Below are 9,808 nucleotides of genomic sequence, written 5' to 3'. Positions count from 1 at the left end.
ATTTGCATGATTTGAATGAAACTAACCCGAACTGACGCTATTTTCAGCAGAACTACCATGGTCTTGTTTTTGCAGAAATAAAAGTTCTCAGATTGGAACGAAACTTTGCGAGGAATTTTTATACAAATAAAGATAATTTCTGGAGCCAAGAACCATCGGAGGGGGGCACCTGGTGGGCACAACCCACCAGGACACCCCCCCTCCAGGCGCGCCCAGGTGGGTTGTCCCCACCTGGTGGCCCCGCGGACCCTGAAACCAATGCTATAAAATCACATATTTGGAGAAAAAATCTGGGAGAAAGAATTATCACATTTCACAAGTCGGAGCCGCCGCCACCTCCTGTTCTTCATCGGGAGGCCAGATCTGGAGTTCGTTTGGGGCTCCTGAGAGGGGGATCTTCGATCTTCGTCATCACCAACCCATCTCCATCGCCAATTCAATGATGCTCCCCACCGGGAGTGAGTAATTTCTTCATAGGCTCGCTGATCGGTGAGGAGTTGGATGAGATTCATCATGTAATCAAGTTAGTTTTGTTAGGGCTTGATCCCTAGTATCCATTATGTTTTGAGATTGATGTTGCTATGACTTTGTCATGCTTAATGCTTGTCACTTTGGGCCCGGGTGCCATGATTTCATATCTGAACCGTTTATGTTATCACCATTATATCTGTGTTCTAGATCCGATCTTGCAAGTTATGTCACCTAGTACGTGTTATGATCTGGCAACCCCAGAGTGACAATAGTCGGGACACTTCCCGGTGATGACCGTAGTTTAAGGAGTTCATGTATTCACTATGTGTTAATGCTTTGTTCCGGTTCTCTATTAAAAGGAGGCATTAATATCCCTTAGTTTCCAATAGAACCACGCTGCCATGGGAGGGTAGGACAAAAGATGTCATGCAAGTTCTTTCCATAAGCATGTATGACTATTTACAGAATACATGCCTACATTATATTTATGAATCGGAGCTAGTGCCGTATCGCCCTAGATTATGACTGTTATATAATGAATATCATCCAATGAATTCACTGATCCAATGCCTACAAATTTCTCTTATATTGTTTCTGCTAAGTTACTACTGCTGCTGTTACTATTGCACTTGCTACAAAATCATTGCTATCATGGTTACTATTACTATTGTTGTTGCTACTACTATCAAAACTATCATACTACTTTGCTACTGATCACTTTGCTGCAGATAATTAATCTCCAGGTGTGGTTGAATTGAAAACACAGCTGCTAATACTTGCAAATATTCTATGGCTCCCCTTGTGTTGAATCAATAAATTTGGGTTGAATACTCTACCCTCGAAAATTGTTGCGATCCCCTATACTTGTGGGTTATCAAGGAGCACTTTTGCCCTCCAGCGGAGCGATTCTGCCGGGGGAACTTCCCTCCCGGAGGGGGGAATCATCATCATCGTCATCACCAACAAATCTCCCATCTTTGGGAGGGTAATCTCCATCAACATCTTCAACAGCACCATCTCCTCTCAAATCCTAGTTCATCTCTTGTGTTCAGTCTTTGTACCGGAATCTTATATTGGTGCTTGTGGGTGACTAGTAGTGTTGATTACATCTTGTAGTTGATTACTATATGGTTTATTTGGTGGAAGATTATATGTTCAGATTCATTATGCTATTTAATACCCCTCTGATCTTGAGCATGATTATCATTTGTGAGTAGTTACTTTTGTTCCTAAGGTCACGGGAGAAATCTTGTTGCAAGTAATCATGTGAACTTGATATGTGTTTGATATTTTGATGATATGTATGCTGTGATTCCATTAGTAGTGTCATGTGAACGTCGACTACATGGAACTTCACCTTATTAGGGCCTAAGGGAATGCATTGTGGAGTAGTTATTAGATGATGGGTTGCTAGAGTGACAGAAGCTTAAACCCTAGTTTATGCGCTACTTTGTAAGGGACTGATTTGGATCCAAAAGTTTAATGCTATGGTTAGATTTTATCTTAATAATTTTCTCGTAGTTGTGGATGCTTGCGAGGGGTTTAATCATAAGTAGGAGGTTTGTTCAAGTAAGAACAGCACCTAAGCACTGGTCCACCCACATATCAAATTATCAAAGTAGTGAACACGAACCAAACCAACATGATGAAAGTGACTAAATGAAATTCCCCTGTACCCTCAAGAACTCTTTGCTTATTATAAGAGACCGTTTGGCCTGTCCTTTGCCACAAAAGGATTAGGCTACCTTGCTGCACTTTATTTACCGTTACCGTTACTTGCTTGTTACAAATTATCTTGCTATCAAACTACCTGTTACCAACAATTTCAGTGCTTGCAGAAAATACCTTGCTGAAAACCACTTGTCATTTCCTTATTCTCCTTGTTCGGTTCGACATTCTTACTTATCGAAAGGACTACGATTGATCCCCTATACTTGTGGGTCATCAGTGGAGTATGGGGAGCAATTTACTAGTCTTCATCAAGCCATCATAATCAAGAAAGATGGTCCAACTTTAGGAGGTCAAGATCATCATTATCTAGCTCAAGTGGATTATGAGTAAGGGAAAGGTATAACCTTGATAGGTTTTCTATCTTACCGGTCTCGTCGTGTTAGTTGGGAGACTGGGTTATAGGACGATAGTCGTACTATCAAGGGGCAGGGGCTCTCGAGTGAGTAGCTTGTTCGTATCATTCGTAGAAAGCTCAAACCTTTGCATCCTTGGCATTATCTTTATTAGTTCTTGTTTGGATTTCATTTGTGTGAAGATTTAGAGCTTGTGGTTATCTTCATTACAAGCTCAAGTTCATCAAAAACGGATTTGGTATGCGTCTTCTATTGCATTTTCGGTGTTGGAGATTTTGTCATTTCTTATTTGAGGAAAGGTTCTCACCTTTATATAGTTGAAATTTTCTCTCTTGCTAGTTCTGACTATTTCCACTCTTGATTTGACAACTCTAGTCATTAGCTTCCTATCAAGCTTGAGTTTGCAGACTAAGGCATAGCCTAGTGGTGGGAAGGGGTTGATGCCTTCCAACCCACCCAGGTGCATGGTACTTGCAATTTGGGTTTGTTACACCAATTATACTGCAGGGGGTTCCCTTACAGTCTTTCTATAAAAAAATCAAGCTTGAGTTTGTCAAAATCAGACTTCAAATGCAAAAGTTATGGTTGCTTTGGTTTAGTTTGTATGAGTGCCCGAAGCCTTTCATGTCCGGGTGCCCAGAGGCTCTAGAGAGTTTTTTCCTTGGGCTCTGATGTCGCTTGAAGCTACGTCGGTATTTCCCCAAAGAGGAAGGGATGATGGAGCACAACGGTGGTAGGTACTTCCCTCAGATATGAAACCAAGGTTATCAAACCAGTAGGAGAACCAAGCAACACAACATAAACAGCCCCTACACACAAAGAACAACACCTCGCAACCCGACGTGTTAAAGGGGTTGTCAATCCCTTTCGGGTACGGCGCCTTGATACGTCTCCAACGTATCTATAATTTTTGATTGTTCCATGCTATTATATTACCCCTTTTGGATGTTTATGGGCTTTATTTTACACATTTATATCATTTTTGGGACTAACCTACTAACCGGAGGCCCATCCCGTACTGCTGTTTTTTTTGCCTATTTCAGTATTTCGAAGAAAGGGAATATCAAACGGAGTCCAAACAGAATGAACCTTCGGGAGCGTGATTTTTGGAACGAACGTGATCCGGAGGACTTGGAGTGCAAGTCAAGAAGCAGCCGAGGCTCCGACGAGATAGGAGGGCGCGCCCCCTGTCTCGTGGGCCCCTCGGGTGTCAACTGACGTACTTCTTCCTCCTATATATACCTACGTACCCCAAAAACATCCAGGGGGCAGACGAAACACAATTTCCACCACCGTAACCTTCTGTATCCGCGAGATCCCATCTTGGAGCCTTCGCCGACGTTCTGTCGGAGGGGGAATCAACCACGGAGGGCCTCTACATCAACATCCTTGCCCCTCCGATGAGTTGTGAGTAGTTTACCACAGACCTACGGGTCCATAGTTATTAGCTAGATGGCTTCTTCTCTCTTTTTGGATCTCAATACAATGTTCTCCCCCTCTCTTGTGGAGATCTATTCGATGTAAACTCTTTTTGCGGTGTGTTTGTCGAGATCCGATGAATTGTGGGTTTATGATCAAGTTTATCTATGAATAATATTTGAATCTTCTCTAAATTCTTTTATGTATGATTGAGTTATCTTTGCAAGTCTCTTCGAATTATCAGTTTGGTTTGGCCTACTAGATTGATCTTTCTTGCCATGGGAGAAGTGCTTAGCTTTGGGTTCAATCTTGTGGTGTCCTTACCCAGTGTCAGAAAGGGTTGCAAGGCATGTATTGTATTGTTGCCATCGAGGATAACAAGATGGGGTTTATATCATATTGCTTGAGTTTATCCCTCTACATCATGTCATCTTGCTTAATGTGTTACTCTGTTCTTATGAACTTAATACTCTAGATGCAGGCAGGAGTCGGTCGATGTGTGGAGTAATAGTAGTAGATGCAGGCAGGAGTCGGTCTACTTGTTATGGACGTGATGCCTATATACATGATCATGCCTAGATAATCTCATAATTATTCACTTTTCTATCAATTGCTCGACAGTAATTTGTTCACCCACCGTAATACGTATGCTATCTTGAGAGAAGCCACTAGTGAAACCTATGGCCCCCGGGTCTATCTCTTATCATATTTGCTTCCAATCTACTTTTATTTGCATCTTTACTTTTTGTATCTATATTATAAAATACCAAAAATATATTTATCTTATCTTACTATCTTTATTAGATCTCACTTTCGCAAGTGGCCGTGACGGGATTGACAACCCCTTTATCGTGTTGGTTGCGAGTTCTCAGTTTGTTTGTGTAGGTGCGTGGGACTTTTGAGGAGCCTCCTACTGGATTGATACCTTGGTTCTCAAAAACTGAGGGAAATACTTACTCTACTATTGCTGCATCACCCTCTCCTCTTCGAGGAAAACCAACGCAAGCTCAAGACGTAGCAAGAAGGATTTCTGGCACCATTGTCGGGGAGGTCTTTGCTCAAGTCAAGACATACCAAGTACCCATCACTAACTCATCGCCCTCGCATTTACATTATTTGCCATTTGCCTCTCGTTTTCCTCTCCCCCACTTCACCCTTGTCGTTTTATTTGCCCTCTCTTTCCCAATCTCCTCCTCTCTTTTGCTCACTTTCTTCTCCCTTGCTTTTGTTTGCCATTATGTCTGAAATTGGGGAGATTATCGTCGATATGGACAACCATGATAACATGGAAAATTCTGATGCTCCGGCTGAAGAACCCCCTATCTTGCATACTAAAAAGTTTCGAATCGGTAGCGGTAATATCATTGGAAAGGGTGTTATTCAAGATTTCTTTACTTGTGTCGGTGCTTTACCTTCCATGGGTGGTTCTATTCTTCATAGAACTAGTAGTCTTGCGGATGCCATCGCTATGCTTGTAGTTGAGCTTGAAAGACAATTTATGCATATGCATCCTTGCATACAAAGAATTTTTCTGGAATTTTCCAATATTGAGCATTCTTCTGTTAAATGCGATGTTACTATCTTTTTGGCTCATGAGTTTAGATTTATCATAAGAGAAGCCAAAGAAATCTTTGCCCACTATAGGGTGGGCGCTGGCCATCCTCCCATAGAGGCGATCCTCTATGATCAAGAAGAATTTAGGCGTTTTCAATCTTCTGACTATGTTGCTTTAAATGAAAACCTTAGAAAAAAGGTCCCTACCAATGTCTTGGTTGATAGAATTAACGAGCTTAATAATGATTTTGCCCTTCGAAACAATGAGCTAGGATACTCTCTTGAGTATAGGCCCACAAGATTTTGCCAAAAGAATGCTTTTAGTGATGAAATAGTTGTGCACTATGAAGGGCCAAAGGAGGAACCCGTTCCTCCTGTGATTGATCTTGGGGACCTTTGTCCCACTAAATTTAGCCCTTTTGATTACTTTTGCTTGCCTCAAAGAAATCTTGCTGCCGAACGTAGAGAATATGAGATGAGCTTTCAAGATCTATCTTATTATTATGGCACTACTTAGATCTATCTTTGCTTTTATGCCTAGCTACGGGCGTTAAACGATAGCGCTAGTTGGGAGGCAACCCAATTTTTCTTTATGTTTTTTTGTTTTTGCTCCTGTTTAGTAATAAATCTTGCATCTACCTTCTGTTTAGATGTGTTTTTATCTTTTAATTAGTGTTTGTGCCAAGTAGAACCTATAGGATAACCTATGATGATAGTTGATTTGATTCTGCTGAAAAACAGAAACTTTGCACGCACGAATATAATTTTGTTAAATCACAGAAATGTGATTTTGCGTTTATTCTTTTTGCTTCTGTTCAATAAACAAATTGTCCAGGACTTCCTATTTTGGTAGGATTTGTAGAGTTCCAGAAGTCTGCGTTAGTTACAGATTGCTACAGACTGTTCTGTTTTTGACAGATTCTGTTTTTCGTGTGTTGTTTGCTTATTTTGATGCATCTATGGCCAATAAAATAGTTTATAGACCATAGAGAAGTTGGAATACAGTAAGTTTAACACCAAAATAAATAAATAATGAGTTCATTGCAGTACCTTATGTGGTGGTTTTCTTTTCTTTCACTGACGGAGCTTATAAGATTTCCTGTTGAGTTTTGTGTTGTGAAGTTTTCAAGTTTTGGGTAAAGCTTTTATGGACTATGGAATAAGGAGTGGCAAGAGCCTAAGCTTGGGGATGCCCCAGGAAGGCATCCCCTCTTTCGTCTTCGTTCATTGGTAACTTTACTTGGAGCTATATTTTTATTCGCTACATGATATGTGTTTTGCTTGGAGCATCGTGTATTATATTAGTCTTTGCTTTTTAGTTTACCACAATCATCCTTGCTGTACACACCTTTTGGGAGAGGCCTATTTGATTAGAATTTGCTAGAATAATATATGTGCTTCACTTATATCTTTTGAGCTTGATAGTTTTTGCCCTAGTGCTTCACTTATATCTTTTAGAGCACGGTGGTGTCATAATTTTGAAGAAATTTCTAGTCTCTCATGCTTCACTTATATCTTTTTGAGAGTCTTTTAGAACAGCATGGTATTTGCTATGGTTACAAAGTTGGTCTTAGAATGATGAGCATCCAAGTTGGGTATAATAAAAACTATCATAGAAAAAGAATTGGATGCTATGATCAACTTGATGCTTGATAATTGTTTTGAGATATAAAGGTAGTAATGTTAGGGTCATGCTAGGGGTAATTATGAAATTGAGAAATAATTTTGTTGAAGTTGGCAAGTCCCGTAGCATGCACGTATGGTAAAAGTTGTGTGACAAATTTGTTGTATGAGGTGCTCTTTTGGTTGTCTTCCTTATGAGTGGCAGTCGGGGACGAGCTATGGTCTTTTCCTACCAATCTATCCCTCCTGGGGCATGCGTAGTAGTCCTTTGCTTTGAGGGCTAAGTAGACTTTTGCAATAAGTATATGAGTTCTTTTTGACTAATGTGAGTCCATGGATATACGCACACTCATCCTTCCACTTTGCTAGCCTTTATTATTACCGTGCAACTTTCGCCGGTATCATAAACCCTTTATTTACCTTCCTCAAAACAGCCACCATACCTACCTATTATGGCATTTCCATAGCCATTCCGAGATATATTGCCATGCAACTTTCCCCCGTTCCGTTTATTATGACACGTTCCATCATTGTCATATTGCTCTTTTGCATGATCATGTAGTTGACATCGTATTTGTGGCAAGGCCACCTTCAAAATTTTCATACATGTCGCTCTTGATTCATTCCATAGCCCGGTACACCACGGGAGGCATTCATATAGAGTCATATCTTGTTCTAGCTATGAGTTGTAATTCTTGAGTTGTAAATCCATAAAAGTGTGATGATCTTCATTATTAGAGCATTGTCCTAGTGAGGAAAGGATGATGAAGGCTATGATTTCCCCACAAGTCGGGATGAGACTTCGGACTTTACAAAAATAAAAAAATGAGAAAAGAAAAAAATGAGAAAGGCCAAAAAGAAAGAAAAAAAGAAAGGCCAAAGAAGAAAAAAAAGAAAAGAAAAGGAAAAAATAAAATGAGAGAAAAAGAGAGAAGGGACAATGCTACTATCTATTTTTCCACACTTGTGCTTCAAAGTATCATGATCTTCATGATAGAGAGTCTCCTATGTTGTCACTTTCATATACTAAGTGGGAATTTTTCGTTATAGAACTTGGCTTGTATATTCCAATGATGGGCTTCCTCAAAATGCCCTAGGTCTTCGTGAGCAAGCAAGTTGGATGCACACCCACTTAGTTTCTTTTGTTGAGCTTTCATATATTTATAGCTCTAGTGCATCCGTTGCATGGCAATCCTACTCACTCACATTGATATCTATTAATGGGCATCTCCATATAGCCCGTTAATACGCCTAGTTGATGTGAGACTATCTTCTCACTTTTTGCCCTCAAAACCACCACCATATACCACCATAGTGCTATGTCCATGGCTTGCGCTCATGTATTGCGTAAGAGTTGAAAAAGCTGAAGCGCGATAAAAAGTATGAAACAATTGCTCAGCTCGTCATCAGGGTTGTGCATGATGGGAGTATTTTGTGTAATGAAAATGAAGCATGGCCTAACCATATGATTTTGTAGGGATAAGCTTTCTTTGGCTATGCTATTTTGATAGGACATGCTTATTTGTTAGTATGCTTTGAAGCATTATTACTTTTACGTTTTATAATCTTTTATTTTGAATCATTTGGATCTGAACATTCATGCCACAATAAAGAAAATTACATTGAGAATTATGCTAGGTAGCATTCCACATCAAAAATTTCTTTTTGTCATTTACCTACTCAAGGACGAGCAGGAATTAAGCTTGGGGATGCTTGATACGTCTCCAATGTATCTATAATTTTTGATTGTTCCATGCTATTATATTACCCCTTTTGGATGTTTATGGGCTTTATTTTACACATTTATATCATTTTTGGGACTAACCTACTAACCGGAGGCCCAGATTGCTGTTTTTTTTTGCCTATTTCAGTATTTCGAAGAAAAGGAATATCAAATGGAGTCCAAACGGAATGAAACCTTCGGGAGCGTGATTTTTGGAACGAACGTGATCCAGAGGACTTGGAGTGCAAGTCAAGAAGCAGCCGAGGCTCCCACGAGATAGGAGGGCGCGCCCCCTGTCTCGTGGGCCCCTCGGGCGTCCACCGACGTACTTCTTCCTCCTATATATACCTACGTACCCCGTAAACATCCAGGGGTAGATGAAACACAATTTCCACCACCGTAACCTTCTGTATGCGCGAGATCCCATGTTGGAGCCTTCGATGGCGTTCTGTCGGAGGGGGAATCGACCATGGAGGGCCTCTACATCAACATCCTTGCCCCTCTGATGAGTTGTGAGTAGTTTACCACAGACCTACGGGTCCATAGTTATTAGCTAGATGGCTTCTTCTCTCTTTTCGAATCTCAATACAATGTTCTCCCCCTCTCTTGTGGAGATCTATTCGATATAAACTCTTTTTGCGATGTGTTTGTCGAGATCCGATGAATTGTGGTTTTATGATCAAGTTTATCTATGAATAATATTTGAATCTTCTCTGAATTATTTTATGTATGATTGAGTTATCTTTGCAAGTCTCTTCGAATTATCAGTTTGGTTTGGCGTACTAGATTGATCTTTCTTGCCATGGGAGAAGTGCTTAGCTTTGGGTTCAATCTTGCGGTGTCCTTACCCAGTGACAGAAAGGGTTGCAAGGCACGTATTGTATTGTTGCCATCGAGGATAACAAGATGGGGTTTATATCATATTGCTTGAGTT

Source organism: Triticum dicoccoides, chromosome 4B (genome assembly GCF_002162155.2).
Source record: "Triticum dicoccoides isolate Atlit2015 ecotype Zavitan chromosome 4B, WEW_v2.0, whole genome shotgun sequence".
Taxonomy (NCBI): Eukaryota; Viridiplantae; Streptophyta; class Magnoliopsida; order Poales; family Poaceae; genus Triticum; species Triticum dicoccoides.
Note: the sequence above shows the minus strand (reverse complement) of the source record.